The sequence below is a fragment of the Tamandua tetradactyla genome, chromosome 13, assembly GCF_023851605.1.
Source record: "Tamandua tetradactyla isolate mTamTet1 chromosome 13, mTamTet1.pri, whole genome shotgun sequence".
Lineage (NCBI taxonomy): Eukaryota > Metazoa > Chordata > Mammalia > Pilosa > Myrmecophagidae > Tamandua > Tamandua tetradactyla.
Genome location: NC_135339.1, coordinates 32,766,710 through 32,789,405, shown reverse-complemented (window position 1 = coordinate 32,789,405; position 22,696 = coordinate 32,766,710). Strand labels below are relative to the sequence as shown.

The 22,696-nt window shown below is 35.9% G+C and overlaps 1 non-coding gene across 1 annotated transcript; it reads right to left on the bottom strand.

The window, feature by feature from the left end:
* Positions 1-22,380: 22,380 nt before the first annotated feature.
* LOC143654672 (U6 spliceosomal RNA) lies at positions 22,381-22,485 on the bottom strand. Its single transcript, XR_013161870.1, has one exon. It is a non-coding gene; the product is annotated as a U6 spliceosomal RNA (small nuclear RNA).
* Positions 22,486-22,696: the final 211 nt, after the last annotated feature.

The window sequence follows — 22,696 nt, the reverse complement described above, 5'->3', positions numbered from 1 at the left end:
TGCTAGTTTCAGTTGGCTGGGAGCTGTATGAGGAATGGATATTGCATTCTTTTAAATACTTTTTCTGCATCTGTAGAGATGATTGTATTTTTTTTCTTTTTAAATCTGTTAATGTAGTGAAACAATTGATTAGTTTTCAAATGTTAAATTGGCCTTACAATCTCAGTATAAACCCCATTTGACTATGCAACACTATCTTATTCATGATACATGATCCTACTTGTATATGGTTGGATTTGATTTTCCAATATATTGTTGAGAATTTTTGCATCCATGTTCATGACGGACATTGTTCTGTATTTTTATTTTCTTATACTTGCCAGCTTTTGCTATCAGAGTAATAGTGCTGACCTCATAGAATGACATGTCTCCACCCATTCGAGTAGGTCTTGATAAGTTTCTGGCGTCCTATAAAAGAGGAAACATTTTGGAGAATGAGAGATACAGAGAGAGCAGAGCAGAACGACATAGCCACGAGAAGCCGAGTCCACCAGCCAGTGACCTTTGGAGATGCAAAAGCCTCCCAGGGAGCTTTATGAAACAGGAAGCTCATACATCTCCAGAGTGTTTACAAGGTCATAGGTAAATTTATACTTAAGGGACAGCTACATAGCTATCTCATAGTTTCATAGATTATCAAGATTCTTTCCTTTTTCTAAGTTAGCAGCTTTCATTTTCACTTGCTACTCACTTCCCACAAATTTCCCTTTATCTCAGAAATGGTCAATAATCATTTCCTTCATTTGCTGTGAAATTAGCTCTGGGAGTTGGTGGTTTCAGGAAATTGTAAATCAGTGGTTTGATTCTTCCAGGTGTGTAGCTTCCCTTTAGCAGTGCCAAAGACAGGCTTCAAAAGTGGTATGAAAAACAAACAAGCAAGCAAGTACACTTTGACGTATGCTTTGTGAGTGGATTTCTTAGAAGCCCTGAGGAATAAACGGTAATAATTTTTCTTATCAAAAGATTCTGTTGGTTACCATGACTCCCACATTCCTTATTCAGCACATGCAATATGCTTTATTATTGCCTTGTTAAAACGTGGCAATTGATATGCTACCATCTTGGGCCAGAGTTTCCTCACTTGGAAATTGAATGGATTTGACTGTCATTTACTTGATTCCATTTATCCTTGATATACTATAACTAAAATTATCATCAGTTATTTTTCTCTGTTTTACTTATTATTAATTGTAACATCTCTGTCAAATATCCTAGAAAACTTTTAAGATATTATGTATGAAACTTCTTTAGTTAGCTTTACTTAAAAGGAATGACATAATGTTTTTTCTATTTTAGGATGCTCAGAGTACAGTAAAGCATAAGATCAAGAGATATAATTTGAAGCAAATGTACCTACTTTTTGATTCACTTTGAAGCAAAAGTAGTGAACTTGGGTGGCAAGTGGGTCACATGCGAGTTTATTTGGATCTTGACAGCGATTTAAACATCTGGAAATTTATATAAATATCTAGATTTGAAAAAGTCTGATGATATTCAGCTTAAAGTCCTGTATGGCAAAAATCAACTGGAGCTATGGAGCAACTACTGTTTGATTTGGGGCTTTCATTCACTAGTTCTCTATAGTCTGCAACATTCCCTACTGAGATAGTCACCACCTAATTCCCTTCTACAGACTTCTGGGTCTGCAAGCCTTGTTTTAAAAGCATGTACTTGAATTGTAGAAGTAAAATGGACAGCTTGCAATATCTTGTTCCATTCACCTATCTAAGATAGGAAGCATAAAATTTTTTCAAAAATATGTTTTAAATATTTATACTCACTGCTTTGAAAAACTATAACACCATATTAATATTGAGGGGTAGATAACTAAATATTGGGATTATATTTTCTGTTGCCAAGTGCATAGTCCTGGTGAAAGGTTGACAGAGGAAAAAGGATAAAATCTTAGCATGTGTGGTAGTTAGATTCAGTTGTCAACTTGGCCAGGTGAAGATGCCTAGTTATATTCCTGTGGACATGAGCCAGTGGTATGTGAACCTCATCTGTTGCTGATTACATCTGCAGTTGGCTAGGAGGTGTGCCTGCTGCAATGAGTAATGTTTGATTTAACTGGCTAGTGCTTAAATGAGGGAGCTCAACGTAGCACAGCAAAAGCAGCTCAACATACCTCATCTCAGCACTCACAGCTCAGCCCAGGCCTTTGGAGATGCAAAAGGAATCACCCCAGGGAAACTTGTTGGAACCCAGAGGCCTGGAGAGAAGGCCAGCAGAGATTGCACTGTGCCTTCCCACATAAGAAAGAACCTCAGTTGAAAGTTAGCTGGTTTTTCTCTGAAGAACTAACTAAATAAATCCCCTTTTATTAAAAGCCAGTCCGTCTCTGGTGTGTTGCATTCTGGCAGCTAGCAAACTGGAACAACATGGTAAGAATTATCATTCCAAATCTCATGATGGACTTTTCAAGATGAATTCAGAATCGACTCACAAATTCCTATTGTTAATACAATGTATAAGAACTATGTTACAGAAGATATTCCATTTTGGAAAGAAGATGAGTCTTATTATGTGACTGAAATTAATTTTTCTTTGTTGAAATTATCTGCCTAAAGCAGTTAGAAAATTGCTTACAGCAATCAAGATCTTGGTAGTTTGCCAGCTTTTTAAAAGATAAGTTGTTTTTGAAATAATTATTTTCCAATAGTGTCATTGAAGTCGAGCACATTTTACACCTTAAATGTTCTTTTTAATTAAAGATGCGCATTTTTTATATTTTACAAATTTATATTGAATAGGCTTTGAATATGAAACATGAATAATAACTTCTCTACTCTTTTCAAGTATTCCCATAGAGTCAGAAATATCTTGTAAGCTTTGTCAAAGGTCCTAGTTTGGACAGAATCTTTTAAAGTAGGTTTAAGTCATATAGCCAGTTATTAAAGAACTTATATTTCATTTAAGTTATTCATGTTCAGTGTTTAAGGACAGAGTTTTTGGTGATACATATGAAATTCACATTAGAACATTTATTTTTATATATTATAGATACATTTTAAATATTAAAAATTAATCCACGGCTTACATACATATAAGTGATGCATGTAAGCACAGTACTAAGCACACAAATGTTTCCCACAAATATATTTGGAACCAATAAACATTTCTTGTATTTAGAAATCTGGCTCCACGAGCATAAGAAATATCTCTCCCTTTTTTGTCATCTTATCCCCAGTGCCTGACATTCTATTTGCTAAATATTTGTGGAACACTTTTTAATATGAAACCTTCAGTATTAAAAAAGGATCAACTTATTTCCTCTTTAGGTATCTTTTATTTTTATAGCTGGAGATTTTAAAAAAAATACTTCCATTTCAAATCAAAACTGACAAAATAAAACAAATTTATATGTCAAAGAAAAATATACAAAATACACTTCAAGAATCCTTATGAATCACTTAAATAAAACAATAGAGGTGAGTTAGAGACATGATAAGCCAAGTCATAAAAGAAGAAACATAAATTTTTCATGCCTCTCTGGGGTGACCTTCTAGTTAGACATATATAAAGCTCTTTCTCTTTCAAAAGATTTTATCAGTCTTGCCCTGGGTATATAGAGTGTTAAAACGTAGAAGTCTGGAACTTAAATGGAAAAATAGAAGAACAATTCTTCTCAAAATTCTCAGGGAGTGTAACCTTCTCCCTGCCGGTTAATATGTATAAAAATCTGGTGAGAGATAAACAATATTTATGGGGGTTTTGTGAATGGTAAACACTCCCTTCTAATTGATACTCTCTTTTCTTTCAATAAACCATATATTCATACCATCCATTCAGTTAACAGATATTTATTACTGAATAAACACTTAACATTTATCAAATGCATGTAGTACAAATAAAACAGATAAGTCCAAATTTATTTTGGCAGCACTCAGACGGAGTTGTATACGTTTGTACAAGTTCAATTTTTTTTTTTAGTTTTTTTCTTTTGATTCTATTTATACAAGTTCAGTTTTTATGGAAAAAATATGCTCTCAATTATACCAAACCAAAATATATATTCAATTAAACTAGGATTTCAGATAAAGCTTCTCTAGAAATGTTTCTGCAGGATTAGATCACCACAGAAGGACAGAAGAAAAAGGGCTTTTGAAAAGAAAATATTAACAAATGCCTGCAGGCATTATCAATCTAAATTGATAAATTGATTTTTGCAAAGATGCCATAAAAGTGGAGTAGGTTAAGGATAATTTTTCCAATAAATAATGAAATGCTCTAGGTCAATTGGATATGCATGTAGAAAAGTAAACGTATTTTGACTCTCATCCCATACCAATTTCAGATGGAATGAGATCTGAATATTAAAAGATCACAACAGACTTTTAGAATTAAGCTTAGGTGAATAATTTTAGGACAGGCAAAATTTTCTTAAACAAGTCAGAAAAATGGAACTTCCATTCCTAGGTTTGTATCCCAGAGAAATGTATACATATTATTACCAATTGATATGTTCATGCATGTTTGTGGCAGCACTGTGCTCATCACCGCTTGAAACTGGAAACACCACTTATGTTTATGAGCAGTAGAGTAGGTGAATACATTTTGTGATATTCATGCAATTGAATACCATACAGTGTATACAGCAGTTAGAGTTCGTGAAGCAATTCATGAAGCAAGACACTAGATTACATATATATATATATTTTGAGGTGGGGGTGTGCATGGTCTGGGAATCAAATCCGGGTCTCCCACTTGGAAGGCGGGCATTCAAACCACTGAACTACCTATGCACCCAAGATTATATTTTTTTATTCCATTTAGGTAAGATTTAAAAATAGGCAAAAGTAGTAGGTAGAAAAGTGATGATAGTCAACATTTGTAGGGAATAGTGACTGGCAGAGGGCAGGTAGGGGCATTGGTTTTTAATGTAAATCATACAAAGAAAACTACACAAAACAAAACAATAGTCTTCGGCAATGGCTACACAGGCTTGGATAATTGAAAGGATTGGCAGGGCTCCACTGAGCCACTCACAGAAGGCTTTAACAGAGGCAGAGGATATAATAGGGCAGGAAACAGAACGCACAGGCAAACATCAAGTGCCAACAGATTTCTAGGCACAGCTTTCCATGGTCCTTCATGAGTCACAAAGGATGAATTTTGCCTCCAGGTAATGAATGTCCAAGATGTGTGTGAGAAATCTTGTTTTCAGGAACGCTAAGGCCAAACTCAGCACTTTATGTATTATACCAGATGTCATCAATAAACTAGCTGGCCCCAGGTGCCAGCTGGGGAGTTTAGAGCTTTAAATAGCCATGGAAAATCATGAGTTAGTCCAGGCATTCTAATCTTGGCCAAGAGTCTGTACCGTACTTCCAGGTATCCACAGAGGTAAGCATAGAGCTATCCCAGCTTACTTGTAAAATAATTTTGTCTTATGCATCTCATAACCTAAAGCCAGGTGAAGAAATGGCACATTTCCAGAAACTCTTCCATGTGCTCTGATCCTTCTCTGCCTCCAAAATTAGCCACACTCCTGACATGTGAGTAACCAACAAGTGTCAGATTTAAAAACAGGAAACAGGCAAAATAGTAGCTTTATCAGTAAAATATGAATCCCCTAGGGTTCAGTCTTGAGCATTTAAAAAAAACATCGCTATCGCAATTCTTTTTTGATATATATCCCTTTATTTTCCTTACATTTTATTTGTTGATAAAAAACCTAGGGTCTTTGAGAGTTTGCTTCAGTCAAGTGTTGCTCTTTGAGTATTTACAGTGCAGTTGATCATGTTCTTCTGTCCTCGGTATTTCCTGGAAATTGGCAGCTGGACTAGAGGCTTGATTAATTTTGTGGTTGATTATTTTATCAGGGAACCCATATGTTCAAAGTATATAACTAAGTGACAACAGTTTATTTTGCAAAGTAAATGTGAAAACGGTGTAGTTTCCTGGATCCTCCAGATAGAGCAACGGCTCTGCAGTAAACAATAGAGAAAAGTAGGGCAGATTAAGGAGCTAGGCTTTTGCATTCAGGCAGCTTTGATGTTAGGCAGAGGTCTTCATTACATACTTGAAGGGAGAAGGCTTTCATTAGAAGAGAGTTTGGGTCTTGTGATGCTATGAGTTATTCATTCATCCAATATGATTTTCTTAGGTCCCGATGCTACATGGAGTATTAAGTACTGAAGCAATTATAAAGACAAATTGTACATAATCTTCATCACAGAATGGCACTCTATCAAAGGAGACACATGCACCAATGAACAAAGGGCTTTCAGAGCACAGCTGAGGGGTTGATTAATTCTGGTTAATAGGACATTTTCCAAGAGGAGTTGCCATTTGGGCTGGTTAATGAAGCATCAGGTGAATAATGCACATTGATTATAAGCATTATTTCCAGACATCCCTGAAAAGCTCAAACAGGGGCTTCCAAGAAGAAAATCTTTTACTCCTGGAGAGATCTTTGTAAACAAAGAGGCTTCTTCAGGTATTATGCATTAGAATTGTTCATCAAATATTTAATTGGTCACCTAGTATGTGCCAAACATTAGTATATGCACTGGAGATACAGCTGTGAAAATGATTTAAAAATAAATAGCAACAACAAAAAAACTCCATTCTCATGAAACATATTCTAGTGGGAGAGACAGATAAATCAACCAAAAGAAAATGCACTAGTAATATAATTTCAGATTCTGATAAATGGTATGAGTAAAAGAGTAAAGCATACAGGATGGGGGCTAGTTTACCTAGGATAATCAGGGAACCCCCTCTGAAGAAATAATTTAATGAGTAGATCTGAATGATGAGGGCCAGCCAACCAAGGGTGTGGGGAAAAATGCTTTAGGCAGTGCCAACAGCACATTGCAGGGTTTGCTTACACTGCCTTACTTTGTACTTTTCTGCTGATAGTTTTGAACTTTTAACTTTGGAATCAATTAACCTTAAAACTTTAGCTACTTCTTCAAAAAGTTTTCTCCTAAGGCTTCTTTTCTGTTGGACTGGCAGCTCTTATACAAACAAAGGCATTTCTCTTTTGTGCTAATTACTCTCTGTCTCTTAATCACTGACTAATTACCTCTATTTGAAGCAGAATTCTTCAGTGTTCACGAAGAAGTCAGTAGGAGTACTGTCTGAATTATAGGTACTGTTTTTAAGAGCATAACATGACAACAGGATTCAAGAAGTGTCTGCTTTTCTTTTGTCCAAACCAAGATATTTTGACAATTTTACACTTCATTATTCATTTTTGACTGATTCCGTATTGAAGCTACTAGAATAATTAAAATAATTCACTTTGTCATCAGAGCCTATTATTATATTTAAAAACTAACGATGACTATCCAATGATATTCACAAATTAGGGAACCAGCTAGTTAGAAAGAGAAATCTGGTCTATTTTATATGAAAAATAAATAAATGAGACTCTGTCAGATTTTTTTCTTTTTGTAGAAGGAATTAGAGGTTCAAAGTGATGTGTGTTCCTTTTTAAAGACTTTTCTTGATTATATTTAATCATTGCCTTTTCATTGAAAATACAAATGCTTTGGATAAACAGATACCCATGCCTGTAAATAATATTTAAAATATAATTATATAAAGATTGGTGTTCTAAAAATATTAAATGAAATCAGATATAAGCAAAACTCATAGCTTTAACCCTAATCATAATTAATCAAGTGGTCAATATCTATGAATAGAAAAGTGTATGGAATCAATTAATGAAAACATGTTTCTGATGAGTTTATATTCCTTTCCCCTGTTTTGCCAGTCCTAGAAGACCGGTTTGGATGTGCAGTGACATCTAGGTGAAATTAAAGCTATAATTCTGGAATACTGGTCTGTGGGGTTATTTTCCACCATCCCTGAATCTTCCTTGTATTCTAGGGGACAAGCAAACCAATCACTCCCATATAAGCATTGAGAAACTGGTTAAATAAGATGAAATGTTCAGGAGCCTTTAAAACAGCTAGCTACCTAGTTACAGTCTCAGCAATCACATGTGATAATTCTTGAACTTTCTCCATACTTGGGGTTAACTTCTGAAAATCTATTTTTGAGGGAAGAGAGATCCCAGATGAGAATATTTTCACTACAGAGTAGAAGCAAATCAACTGAACTATGAAAGAAGTATGGCAGCCTGGATCAGGCTCAGCAACATGGCCTTGAGTGTTCCCTTCAACTGGGAAGCTGTGCCTAACCACGTCTTGCCCATGACCATGATCATCTAGTTCACTAAGCTCCTGACCAAGCTAAATCCCAACTTCTATTTTTCAGGGAGGAAAGATTTCTGATATAAAGGGATGCCTCCTGTCATTAAGGGCTCTACCTATTAGGCTTGCTTTTGACAGGAAACAATTGAAAAGTGCAACAAACAGGAAAGAGGTTATTAGTGTCACCCAACAAGAAGTCCATGGTTAACAGTCCAAGATTGACAGAGTGGCTTATTGATTTGTTTAGGGATCCTGGACATTTTTATTCTTATGACACTCCATCTGAAACATCCTGGGTTTGGTCTCCATGCTTTTGCCTCATGGTAGCAAGAAGACAGTTGTACCTTCTAGATCTCATTTGTGTTGTAGGCAGAAAGAAGGAGAAAGAAAAAAGCCTGGAGATGACCTTCAAAGCTCCACCCAGAAAATTCAATGTGTACCTTATGCCCAGAACTGGATCACATGAGCTCCCTTATTTATAAGGGAATAGGAATCATCCAATTCTAGCTGCATTCTTTGCGGCTTCACTTAAGTATGTTATTAAATGAGAAACAGAGAAAGGGTTTTGGGTAGGCATTGAGTGGTGTTGTCCACAGTTGACCACGAGTTAATTTGTGGTCAAATTCTCTATCAAAAGGCAAGGCAATTCCCTAACTGACCCAAGAAGAAATACAACTCATTGTATTTAACAGAGGCATAGGCAATGGCAATGGCCTGTGGGTGATGATCAGCAGTGTCCCAGGGGTCTCAGAGAAGTCATCAGGCTATAGATTGGACTGCTTGGGTGTCAGGATAACAAAGGAGGCCTTGGCAGTAGGCCTGGTAGAGGGACAGCAAAGCAGAAAACAATGACTCAGATGCATGTGTGATTTCCTCTTCTACCTCCACCCCCAGTCGCTTAGGTTGTTCATTGCTAATTTGGTCTCAGAGATGTGTTGTAACTTGAAGTGAACATTCTTGGGATTTTTGAGACTATGTAACTGGGAACACATTTTGGGAACACATTTGTATTCCTGTTAGTTGAGTGAGAGGAGGCTTGGTGATTTGATATTCAAGGTATTAGGCAAAATGTGGCATATTCATATTCATTGGAAGGTAAATCCTGGGACATCCAGGATTTGTGCATTGTATTCTTTTTCTATATTAGTGTTTTGTTGCTTTGGCTTACTTCCTTCATCACTACCTTTTCTTCATATCAAGGATGCTGGTATTTTCACATATAATGATAATATTTCTAGAGGAGTAGAGAACACTGCTTTAATATAATTTATAAAAAGATAAAGGAGTAAGAATGTTGCTTTTAATATTAGCTAGTATTTGTTAAGTAATTACAATTTTCCAGGTATTACAGTAAACACTTGAATGTATTTTGTATTTGATTCTTGGAACAATTCTTAGAAGTATATATTATTCTTAATGTCATTTTACATAGGAGAAAGCTTAGGTTTTGAGAGATTGAGTAATTTGCCATAATTGTGACTCTGCCAATGATGGACTTCAAATTTGAATGCAGGTCTTTTGGCACCATGCTCTGCTTCCTATATGGTCTGTTAGCTTATTACTGTTAGATTGTTTTTTCATGCTATTATTACCAGTGTCCCATCTCCAGCATTTTGTAGCACAGATATGTTTCATTTTATCTGTTTATAATTCTCTAAGCCAGGGTCATTACTAGGAGCTCAATTTGCATAGCATTTTATTTTCTGCTCAATAGTTTACTATTATTATTTAAAAGTTTCATTAACTCAGTTCACACAACATTGAGTCATCCCAGTTCCTGTGCTTGACAGCCAGATGATGGATCATAGGAGTTATGACTAGGTTGAAAATGTGTTCAAGTCAGTGTTTTGTATGTGAAGGATACACTGCAGCAGTACCTTTTCAAATTTTTATTTTTTAGCATGGTCTTGCATTGCAATTGAGTTACTGGAGTTTTCTCTATTTTCTCCTTTAAAAATATAATTAGAAGAAAGATAAATAGGGTTTAAAGCCCTGCAGCAGTGTAATTTTGTTACCAACAAGTTAGTTTTAGGATTCCTTTATGTAGAAGGGATTTACTTGTAAAATATGATTCCAAAAAAATCTGGGTTCAATTATTGAGGCTTGGTATATTTGATTTGTCTGAAATTTCCATTTTTCTCTTGGCTTAAGTCACACAAAGAATCACAGTTTTGTGATAGAAATATATCACACATATGACTGATATATGAGAATTAGCTATCATGGTAGTCAAGCAAGCAAGTGCTGCCTGGATGTGTGGGGTGATGATTTCCTTGGTTCAATAACTGATCATCTCTTACTGGTGTGTCACTTTTAGTAAGCTTTTTAAAATCTCTTTGTCCTTCAATTGAGTAATTCATAAAATGGTGATACTAAAAACAATAACTAACTCAAGTTGTTGCAAAATATTAAATTATTTAACCCATGTATAGCATTCGAAGGAATGACAGACACAAAGTTTTCAAAAAATACTATCTATTATTATATCTAGAAAACACAATTGTTGGGCTCAGATTTATTGTGGTTAACCTCTGTCCTTTAGGGTGCTTTGGGGGGCTTCTTGAGCTCATATCATAAATTAGGAAGGAATGAGTCTTTTCCTGTTTTCTACTGGCCTATAGTTCGCAATGTATCACTATGTTTTTCTTGATACTGCATTGCTCAGTGGAAATGGCATTTATAATCCAAAATTCTCAAAATCCTGCCTGAAATATCTTGGATTGCATTCCAGTAAGAGTATTATGTGTTGGATTGAGATGGAATTGACTCAAAGGCAAGTTGGACTAAGGGGATTCTAGAATCTTCACTCCAATGCTCAGTTAAGGTTCACCTAAACCACCTTGGAGGAATTATTTAATTTGATACTTTTCAAGACAAGAAAATGATTGAGACTGATTGGACCACACTTCAGCACCTCAATATTGTATTGAGTCTATGGTTATGAGTACTGAAATCAACATGTTAAGTTTAAAGGAAAAAAATGATTGGTAGGCATTATTTATTGAAAGAATATGGTATTGTTCTGCCATATCAAAAGTCAGGAATGCAGCTCTTTTTCAAGAAAGACTACAACTTTAGGAAGCAGATAACTCGGGGGAATTCAAGGTGCCCTCATATTCTCTTCTTGACTTCTCTCTGTACATCTACATCTGCTACATTCTTCTTAGCAGCCTTTCTCTGGGTCTGAGGTCATATTTCCAAGGGTAAGTAATAATTACCCATGGCTCACAAGTTTACTTGCCATGTTCTTGACACATGGTGTAATTATGATTCTGTCTCTTTAATTCCAAATTCCTCGTGATTACAAGCTGATTGATAGAGGAGCCTATCAGCATGTCAATCAACTGGGCCAGTGACAGGGTCACATTACAAAAACAAAACTGCTCAAAAATGCCCTTTATAGAAGTTTGAGGGCTGGTGAAGTTAACACAGTTGCTTCGATTTAGCAAATAATCTAAAAGCAGTCTATTTTATATATCGTGTGTGTGTGTGTGTGTGTGTATGTGTGTATATATATATGATAAATCCTGAAGATTTACCACCAGGTACCGATATAAGCATATAATGGACCCTTTCATAATGAAATGGTGGGACACCTTAGCATATAGTAGTTAATAACATAACATCTATTTTGAATCTGTCTGAACTTTGATGTTTTCAAGTTCTGCTTATCTCCTGTTTTTACCTTAAGTTCTTCTTATTTTGTACTGTATCATTTTCTTCTATCAGGTCCCTCATAGTACCATTTGCAGAAAATTCTCATTCTTTACATATATGCTTGTTCAGAGTTTATTTTGAATACCATGTCTTTTTTAAGAGTAATGCTATGGAAACTTTGCTGGGATATAGTTGACAATATGCACACAGAGTTACTTACCATAATACTTACAGTTCTCCCCAAACCCTTAGTTTCATTATTAATGCATGGTTCTTTTTTTATTTGCATGTTCCGGCTCTTTCAGCCCATATCATGATCCTTAGTGTTCTTTTACAACTATCTCTACGTTGGGCCTAAGCTTCCACTAAAAGATAGATGTTTTTTTGGTAGAAAGAATAGCTGTTTAATTGGTGCCTTTATCAGTTGGGATCCAGGCAGGAAGGAATTTCCCACCAATTAGGTACTTGAGAATAGCAATTACAAAATTATTTATAAAGGTAAGAGAAAGCAAGGAATGGCACAGTACCCTAAGGCAAGGAGAGTCATCACTAATCCCAGGCCTGAAGTGAGCAAGAGGAGAGAATAGTGGTCAGAACCTGGATAGGAAGGTCTCTGAAGAGGGCACCGAATCCCTGTGGCCTGGCAGGAAGGGAGCCCAAGAATTATTGTGACTTGATTCACCTCCTGTTCTATGTTCTCCATTTAGTACCACCATTTGCCTTATGTAGAACATGACAGCAAATGAGCCAGGGGATGTCATTTATACAGGCAGCTTTGCAGGGTACAAAACAGGATGGAGAAGAGTAGAAGGGAACTGAAGAGTCAATTGCATTCCTCTTTCTTGACTGCTTTTCTTCTGCAACATCCAATTTAGCAGAAATATGCTGTGATGGTTAGGTTCATGTGTCAACTTGGCCAGGTTATGGTGCCCAGTTGTCTGGTCAAGGAACCACTGTCCTTACTGTGAGGATATTAAATCATCAGTAAGTTGATTGCTCCATGTTTGATTACATCCACAACTAAGGAGAGTATCTTCAGCAATGAGACATTTAATCCAACAGTTGAAGGCGTAGCAGCAAAAGAGATAATTTTCATCTCTATTTCAGCCATCCAGCCTCTCTTGGGGAAGTCATCAAAAGCCTTCATCAGAGTTGCCAGCTTGCAGCCTGCCCCACAGAATTTGGACTTGTGCATACCCACGTTTGTGTGAGACATTTTGTGATGTCTTTGTGTATATTATAAGATTATAAAATCTTATAATATTTACAGCTGTCTATTGGTTCTGTTTCCCAAGAGAACCTTGACTAATACACATGTATTATGTATGACTACATTGACAAATATTTGCCTCATTATGATAAATGCTGTAACTATATGTGATTCTTGTTATCTGGGTATTTTTACTGTAGGCATCTGAATCCTTATATGTAGAAACCACCCACCTATCCAGGTGTTTTTAGATACAGTACCTGGAATTATTCCTTAACTTCAGGATGAATGCAGTTTTCAAAAGGAGAGACGGAAGCTCTCTTTATGTGTGCTCTTCCATAGCCGCTTATTGTAACTCTGGATCTCTAACTCTCCAAAAAATATATATACAAATGGCAAAAGAAGAAAAAACATGAAAAAATTGTCCATATCATTAACCATTAGGGAAATGCACAATAAAACCACAGTGAGATATTATTTCACATCCACTATAATGGCTGCTATAAAAGGGGAAAAAAGTGTTGTAGAGGATGTAGAAAAATAGAATAGTCACATATTGGTGGTAGAAATGTAAAATGGTACAGCCACTGTAGAAAACAATTTGGCTATTGTCAGAAAGTTAAGTATGGAATTACCATATGACCTGGTGTGCTGGTTTGAAGCAGTCATATACCCCAGAAAAGGCCAGATTCTTTTAAACAATTCTTGTTGGTACAAATCTATTGTGGGTGGGATCTCATTTCAACTGAGATGTAACCCTCCCAATTCATAGTGGATTTTAATCCTTTACTGGAGTCCTTTATGAGGGCGTACAAGGGAGAAAAAAGCTGAGAGAGAAATACAGAGAGCTCAGAGAAAAAACGCCCAAAGGTGCCTAGAGAAGGAGCAACAGAGAGAGCCACTGAAACGAGCACCTGGAGAGAAGGACCAGCAGACGCCAGCCATGTGCCTTCTCATGAGACAGGGGTGTCCCAGATGCCAGCAGCCTTTCTTCAGAGAATGTATCCCCCTACTGATGCCTTAATATGGAAAAAATGTTACGAGGGACAGTTGAGGGTGGGGAATTGGAGTTAATGCTGAATTGGTATAGAATTTCTGTTTGGGGTGATGGATAATTTCTGGTAATGGATGCTGGGGTGCAGCATTTTGAAAACATTAATTAATACCACTGAATTGTATATTTGATAACGGTTAGCTGAGAACTTTTCAGTTGTATGTATTTTACCAGAATAAAACACAAACAAAAACAATTCTACAACACACAGAGTAGCCTTAATATAAACTATGAATTGTAATTAATACTATAATTATAACATTATGTCATCAATTAAAACAACTATACCACACTAATGCTAATTAATAATGAGGGATATATAAGCATGTAAAGGGGTTATATGGGCACCCACTATTTTCTGCATGATTTTTCTGTACATCTGTGACTGCTCTAATAAAACAAAAAATTAAAAAAAAAAGATTTGAATTGAGTTTTAAGTAACTACGAAGACAGGTGAATGTAGTATATCAGCCTGCAAGCTTGCTTCAGAATTTCTTTAAAAAAAATTGAAAATCTAGGCTCCATTACAAAAATATTAATAAAGACAATTTTAGCATGAAAAAATGTATAAAGTATCACCTTGCTCTCCAGAAGCCTATATTTAGAAGAGAAGAATAAATATATCCATCTCAGAAGAGTAAATGGCAGCATAGGAGACAGGATCCTGAAATGTCCCTCGAGATTACATTTGGTGTATTTTCCCTTCATGATCTCCAAAACTGTGATTTTGATGGATTTTATATCCTGTGATCAGATTAGATTATGTGGGACAGTTGACATTAAAATAGGGAGATTATCTTTTTTGCCTGACTTAATGGCAGGAGGCTTTTAAAAGCATATAATTGTTTACAGCTGGTAGAGAAAGAGGATGTCAAGGAGATAAGAAGCATAAAATGAATTCCCTGTGAGGAGCATTCTTTATTGAGGTGGAGGGGGGCCATGGGTCAAGGACCGGGGCGTGGCCTGGAGGATCTGAGAGAAGTCGATGGAAATTTCATTCCTGGAAGTGCACGGGACTTAAAACTGCGAATAATAATGGAAGTTTTGGAAATGAGCTTGTATAGGACTCTGAATTCGAGGTGTGAATGCAGTCTGCCACACCCTGATTGCAGCCAGAGCAAAGAACCCGGCACAATGTGCTTGACGTCTGCCCTATAGACCAATGGCTGGTCAATGGGCATCACTTTAAACTACTAAATTTGTTACATAGTAGAAGAAAACTATGAAGGCAATATGTAATAAATCTCTCAACTGCCCAATAGAGAGATTACTTTTGGCTGGGAATAATCAGGGTAGGCTCTATAAATGGCTGTGAATATGGGTAGGATTTTGAGGTAGAAAAAGTGGAAAGTAAAATTCAGGCAGAAGGACTAATGAGAGTCAGATAAATGGAGTCAGATAAATGAAAATGTATTTTTTATTAGCTAGAGGAGATTGCTCAAAAGATTGTGAATATGATTAAGAATTGTTTCTTAAAGTATGGATCAACTCCAACTGTATTATAGTCACTTAAAACATTTAAGTGTAGATGCCTATTTAATGAGTATATCTTATTCTGTAATTTTAACATCTCCAGGTAATTCTTATGTATGCTTACTAAAATTTATTTTAGATTAAGAACATAAACTATAAGAATGAGACATTTGGGGGAATATTTTTTAGAAATTTGCATTTTTCTATTCATAAATACTTTGTTCTTCTTTGAGTGAGTTTTTATTTTAATGTGGGAGTTGATGTGATTGAAAAGTGTTTTAAAAGTTTTTCTGAAGATAATATTTTAGATGGTTCAGAGATGAGGACAATGAACAAGTACAAATTATAGTCTTCTGTGATAACAAAGTGAAAAAGACCAACAAGACAGCAGCAGTAGACGTGGAAAGAACAGGATGCCGCTATACAAAGTTATAAAGAAATATTCACAGGACTTGGTGGCTGATTTGATATCTCTGCTTATGCACTGAGAAAAGGAAATGAAGGAGGCAAAACGAGATTGTCAAGATACCACTTTGTTGTAGTTCGGGTCAAATCTACATAGGAAGGAGCGGGTTTGGGATTTGAGACATAAACATTGTGGCCAAGATGGAAATTAAACCAATTCTTGTTGTGATAAACACTAAATTAATTTATGGGATTTCATTTAAATTTATTTAGTCTTTAATTGGTGTCAGGGGCACTGATGTTTGAAATGCTAATCCCAAGTTTCTAATGTGTATGTGTAGGTGTAGGTGTGTTTACTCCCCCAGTAAGTCTCCAAGCCATGAATCCTAGAGTATTTTCTTGGTGTTACCAAGAGTTGGAACTCGCACTATAAATGTTGATTAACAGATAAAAATACAATATGACTGGAAGTGTATGTGACATCAGTGACCATTTTCACACTAGTTAAATTATTTGAAAGAAATATCTCTTGATTTGTGCTCAATAATTAATCAATGCTGTCTAACATTTGTAGAGTCCTACTGATAAAGACAGCCTTTTCTTTCCTTTCTTTGGTTAACTGGGAAAATTGTGAGTAAAATTAAATATACTCTTTTGACATTTTAACGTGTTAAGGTATGAAGCAATTAATTTTGTATAATATATTTCTGCTTTTTAAAAAAACATAAATTACCAAATGAGACACCCAGAACTTTAAGAAACAACTTTCTTAACTTTCTTATCTTACATGTACTCTCCCCAGTTAATAGAGAAATATACTTTTCAATTCCAAATGTGGCTGGCCAGACATTACTGTGTTTTGGTCTATGTTCTGCATCCCAGAAGGCTAATCTGAACAAAGAGTTGTTTCTGCTTCCAAATGAGATGTGTGTCCCAGGTGTTTATGCCAGATTGACTGTCCCTATATAAAAGGTCATGCACATTCAAAGAAATGAAAAGTAAAAAGGAAGTAAAGTGGTTTCACATGGATAGGTTGAAAAAATGGCTTTTGAACCAGGGAAGAAGTTATAACAGCCCACTAGCCTGGTGCTAGAGATTTAACCTATGTACTTATAAGGCTAAAATTGGTGTTATAGGTTCTTTAACAGTTGCTGTATGGAGTAATGCTGCAGTATTCTAACTCTGAGTCCTATGTGGCACACAGATACCCATTGGTCCAGGGAACTACTAGTTTATACACATACAGCACAGCATCTCAAAATTTAGAAAAAACAACTAGAACTCAGGAATAGATATTACTAATATAAGAGTTTACTGATATGTTTCTTAACCAGGAGGGAGGAGAAGAGACCAAAACTCAATTAAAGGAGCTTTATTGTGAGGCTATGTGCAGGCTGGCTAATGCTTAAGATAGCAACAGCCCTGAGCAGGGGAAGGGATGTGGTTTATATAGGATGGTTGCTGAGGCTAGGTAGGTGGTGGATTTTCATGGTCTAGCTTGGGAGTGAGAAATTGGCAGGCTCAGTGGGGAGTTATTGCAACTTGTAGCCACCGGGGCTGTAACTACCAGAGGGTGGAGGTTGAATAAGGGGAGCTATCACAGGAATGCAGCTGCCAGAGGGGGGATGCAAGGACAATCATGGGGCTGCCTCATGATCAGGTGCAGGTTTGGTTTTGCAAGGGGTCACCTGAAAGTTATGAGTGGGGGCTTTAGCCTAACACTTACAATCTAGGAACCTTTACAGTGAGCTTTATTTGAATATTCTCTATTCCCTGAACATCAATTGTCCAATCTTCGACCACCTTCTACCTCTTGATAACCTATAAACTCGAATTCAATTCTCAGAGTTTGCTCATTATAGTTAGTTTATATTAGTGAGACCATATATTATGGTCCTTTTGTTTCTGGCTTATTTCACCCAACATAATGTCCCCAGAGTTCATTCACCTAGTTGTGTGGCTCACAACTTCATTCTTTCCTGAAGCTGCTCAATATTCTGTTACATGTATTCACCACAATTTTCCCTTCCATTCATCAGTTGATATATCCTTCGGCTACCCTGTCCTTTGCAAATCATGAGTAATGTCACCATAAACACCAGTGTATACCAGTGTGCAAATGCCTATTCATGTCCCTGCTTTCAGTTCTTCCAAGTCTTTATCTAATAATGGGGTTGCAGGATCGTGTGGCAACCCTATACTTAGCCTCTGATGGAACTACCGCATTGCCCTCCAGAGGGGCTGTACCATTCTACTTCCCTACCAACATGAATAAGTTCATCTCTCTCTCTCTACATCTTCCCCAGCACTTCTATCCCCTTGTTTACTTTTTAAGCAGTTTTATTCACACACAATTCAGTCCATCCTAAGTGTACAATCAATGGTTCCTGGTACAATGGCATAGTTATGCATTCACCATCACAAACTATATGACAACATTTCCGTTTCTTCCACAAAGAAAGAAGAAGAGAAGAAAGGAAAAAGAAAAAAAGAAACAGCAACAACAATAAGAATCCCATACCTCTCCATTGTATCCCCTTCTATTAATATTTAGCTTTGGTATATTGCCTTTGTTATAGTTGATGAAAGAACATACACTTTTAGTAGACCATAGTTTGCATTAATTGTATTTTTCCATATACCATACAGTTTTAATGCCTTGCAATAGTGACTTTCAATTGTTCTCCCTAATGTAAAAACTTTCTTATGTTTGCGCATTTAGTCATCATCATTGTCCACTCTAGGTTTTGCTATGTTATACAACCCCAGTTTCTATCCTCTACCTTTCCTTCCAGAGTCATACATGCCCCTGGCCTTCCTATTTTAACCATGTGTACATTCAGCTTTGTTCATTATTCTTACGCTATTGTTCTACCATCACATACATTGTACAATCCATTTCTGGATCCTCACAATCAATTCTGTTGAATGTCCATGCTTCTTCAGCATCAAGTGCCCAAACTCTACCTTCGATCTCTGGATAACTGTGTTCTCAACTTTAGCTCTCAAAGTTTGCTCATTATAGTACTTCATATTAGTAAGACCATACAGTAAATGTTCTTTGTTTCTGGCTTATTTTGCTCAACATAATGTCCTCAAAGTTCATCCATGTGGTTATATCTTTATAACTTTATTCTGTTTTACAACTGCATCCTATTTCATTGTATGTATATACAACACAATTTGTTTGTCCACTCTTCCATTGATGGGCATTTGTGCTGTTTCCATCCCTTAGCAATTGTGAATAATGCTGCTTTAAATATTGGTGTGCAAATGTCTGTTTGTTTCCTACTTTCAATTCCTCAAATATATACCTAGTAATGGGATTGCTGGATCATATCACAATATGATATTTAGTTTCCTGAGGAACTGCCAAATTACTTTCCTCCAGAGTGATTACACCATTCTACATTTCCATCACAGTGAATGTGTGTACCTATTTTTCCATATCATCTCCACACTTGCAGTTTTCTATTTATTTGTAATGCTCATTCTTGTAGTTGTAAAATGATATCTTATTGAAGTTTGGTTTGTATCACTAGAGAAGTTGAACATCTTTTCTTATGTTTTTGAGCCATATGTACTTTATCTTTGGAAAAAGTGCCTGTCCATAACTTTTGTAGATTTTTTGTTTGTTTTTGGCTTGGGCATGCTCTGGGACTCAAACCCAGATCTCCAGAATGGCAGGTAAGAATTCTTCCACTGAGCCACCATTGCACTGCCCTATCCAGGTTTTTTGCCCAGTTTTTTGGTATGCTGTATGGCGGAGTGACATTTCATTATTTTTCCATGTGCATATCCCATTATTGCAGAGCCATTTGTTGAATTTTTTTGTTTGGTTCGTTTTTGTTTGTTTATTTTGTTTTGGGGGAAGTGCATGGACCAGGAATTGAACCTGGGTTTCCCATATGGCAGGCAAGAATTCTGTCCCAGAACTACCCTTGAATCCCCTTTTGCCCATGTTTTAATTGGGTTGTTTGACTTTTATTGTTGAGTTTCAGAGTCTCTTTACATATTCTGGATAGTAAACTCTTATTGATATGTGGTATCCAAATATTGTCTATCATTGCATAGGCTGCCTTTTTACTTTTCTGACAAAATCCTGATATGCAAAAGTATTCAATTTTGAAGAGATCCCATTTATCTACTTCTTGTTTCATTGTTCACACTTTGGGTATAAGGTTGAGGAAACCACCTCCTATCACAAGGTCCTTATGAAATTTCCCTACATGTTCTTCTGAAAGTTTATGGTCTCAGCTGTAATGTTTAGGTCTTTGACCTATTTTGAGTTAAACTTTGTATAACGTGCTAGGGTCCTCTTTCATTCCTTAGGATATGGATATCCAGTTCTCCAAGCACCATTTGTTGAATTGGCTGCTCCGTCCCAGTTGAGTTGACTTTACTAACTTATCAAAGATCAATTGGTCATAGATGAAAAGGTCCACCTCTGCACAACTCAATTCAATTCCATTGGTCAGTACAATTGTCATTATGCCAATCCTATGCTGTTTAAGCTTTGTAATAGGTTTTAAAGGCAGGTAGTGCAAAATCTCCCACTCCATTTTTCTTTCTCAAGATATTTTTGGCTATTCAGGGCACCCTGCCCTTCCAAATAAATTTGATTATTGATTTGGCTATTTATGCAAAGTAAGATGTTGGGATTTTAATGGGTATTGCATTTAATCTATAAAACAATTTGGTTAGAATTTTTATCTCAACCATGTTTAGTTTTCTAGTCCATGAGCACGGTATGCCCTTCCATTTATTTAGGTTGTCCATGATTTCTTTTAGCAATTTATTAATGTTTTCTGTGTATAAGCCTTTTGTATTCTTAGTTAAATTTATTCCTACATATTTGATTCTTTTGGTTGCTATTGTAAATGGGGGATTTTTGTGATGACTGATTCAATCTCTTGAATTGTGATTGATTTGTTGATGTCTTTTATTCCTTCTCAAGTCCATATCGGTGGTTCATGCTTTCTACAAAGTTGCCCATTTCATCTAAGTTGCCTATTTTGTTAGCATATAGTTGTTCATAGTATTCTCTCATCTCCTGTATTTTTATGAGGTCAGTAGTACTCCTCTCCCATTTCTGATTTTAATCATTTGCATTCTCTCTCTTTTTTTCTTTACCTGCCTTGCTAAGGGTCCATTGATTTTATTGATTTTCTCAAAGAACCAACTTCTGGTTTTATTGATTCTCTGTTTTGTTTTCATGTTCTCAATTTCATTTATTTCTTCTAATGTTCATTATTTTTTTCCTTCAGTTTCCTTTGGGGCTGGTTTGCTGTTCTTTCTCCATTCCTTTCAGGTGAACAGTTAACACCTTAATTTTTGCTCTTCTTTTTAATATAGGCATTTAGGACAATAATTTTCCCTCTCAGCACCACCTTTGCTGTTTCCCATAAGTCTTGATAAGTTGTATTCTAATTTTCATTTGCCTTGAGATGCTTATTGATTTTTTCTTGCATTTTGTTCCTTGGCTCACTATTTGTTTAATAATGTGCTGTTTAGTCTCCATATATTTGTGAATTTTCCTGCCTTTTGCCTGTTATTGATTTCCAACTTCATTCCATTATGATCTGAGAAATTGCTTTGTATAATTTTCATTTTTAAATTTTTAAATTTATTGAGACCTGCTTTGTGACCTAACACGTGGTCTGTCCTGCTGAATGATCCATGAGCACTTGAGAAAAATATATATTTTGCTGCTGTGGGGTGCAATGTTCTTTAAATGCCTGTTAAGTCTAGTTCTTTTATGATATTATTCAAAATCTTTGTTTCCTTATTGATCCTCTGTTTAGGTGTTCTATCCATTGATGAGAGTGGTGTATTGAAGTCTCCAACTATTATTGTAGAAGTGTCTACTTCTCCCTTCAGTTTCGTCAGTGTATACCTATGTATTTTGGGGCACTCTGGCTCAGTGCATAGATATTTAAGATTTTTATGTCTTCTTGATGGAGTATCCATTTTATTAATGCATAGAGTTATTCTTTGTCTCTTCTAGTTGTTTTACATTTGAAGTCTGATTTGTCAGATATTAGTATAGCTACTGCCACTCTTTCTGGTTGTTGTTTGCATGAAATATCTTTTTCCAGACTTTCACTTTCAACCTGTTTTTGCCTTTGGGTCTAAAGTGAGTCTCTTGTTGACAGCATGTAGATAGATCCTGTTATTTAAATCCATTTTGCCAATGTATGTCCTTTGATTGGGGAGTTTAATCCATTAACATTTAATGTTATTACTCCAAAGGCACTACTTTCTTCAATAATTTCTCGTTTGGATTTTATCTGTCATATTGTATTTATCTTCTTTCTTTTTACCCTCTTAATTACCCTTATGCTGATCTTCATTTCTACACTCTTCTTCAAATCTCTCTCTTCTGTCTTTACCTATCTGCTTGTAGCACTCCCCAAAATATAAAACACTTCATGAAATTGCATGTCATCTTTGCACAGGGCCATGCTAATCTTATTCATATCATTCTGTTTTAGTATATGTGCTGCCAAATTGAGTACAACACATCTGCTCTTGACTGTCTTCATCAGTTCTTGATATCATAGAGTATTCTCTGCAAAAAAAAATCAGAGTAAGTCAACTCTCTGGTTCTGACCTCTTAAAAGATTCACATTTCTCTTATAATAAGGTCCAAAATTAAAATATTTTCTTATAAGTAACTTTGTAAATGTCTTCTGAACACTTACATGTTATACCAAACTTGCCCTCACT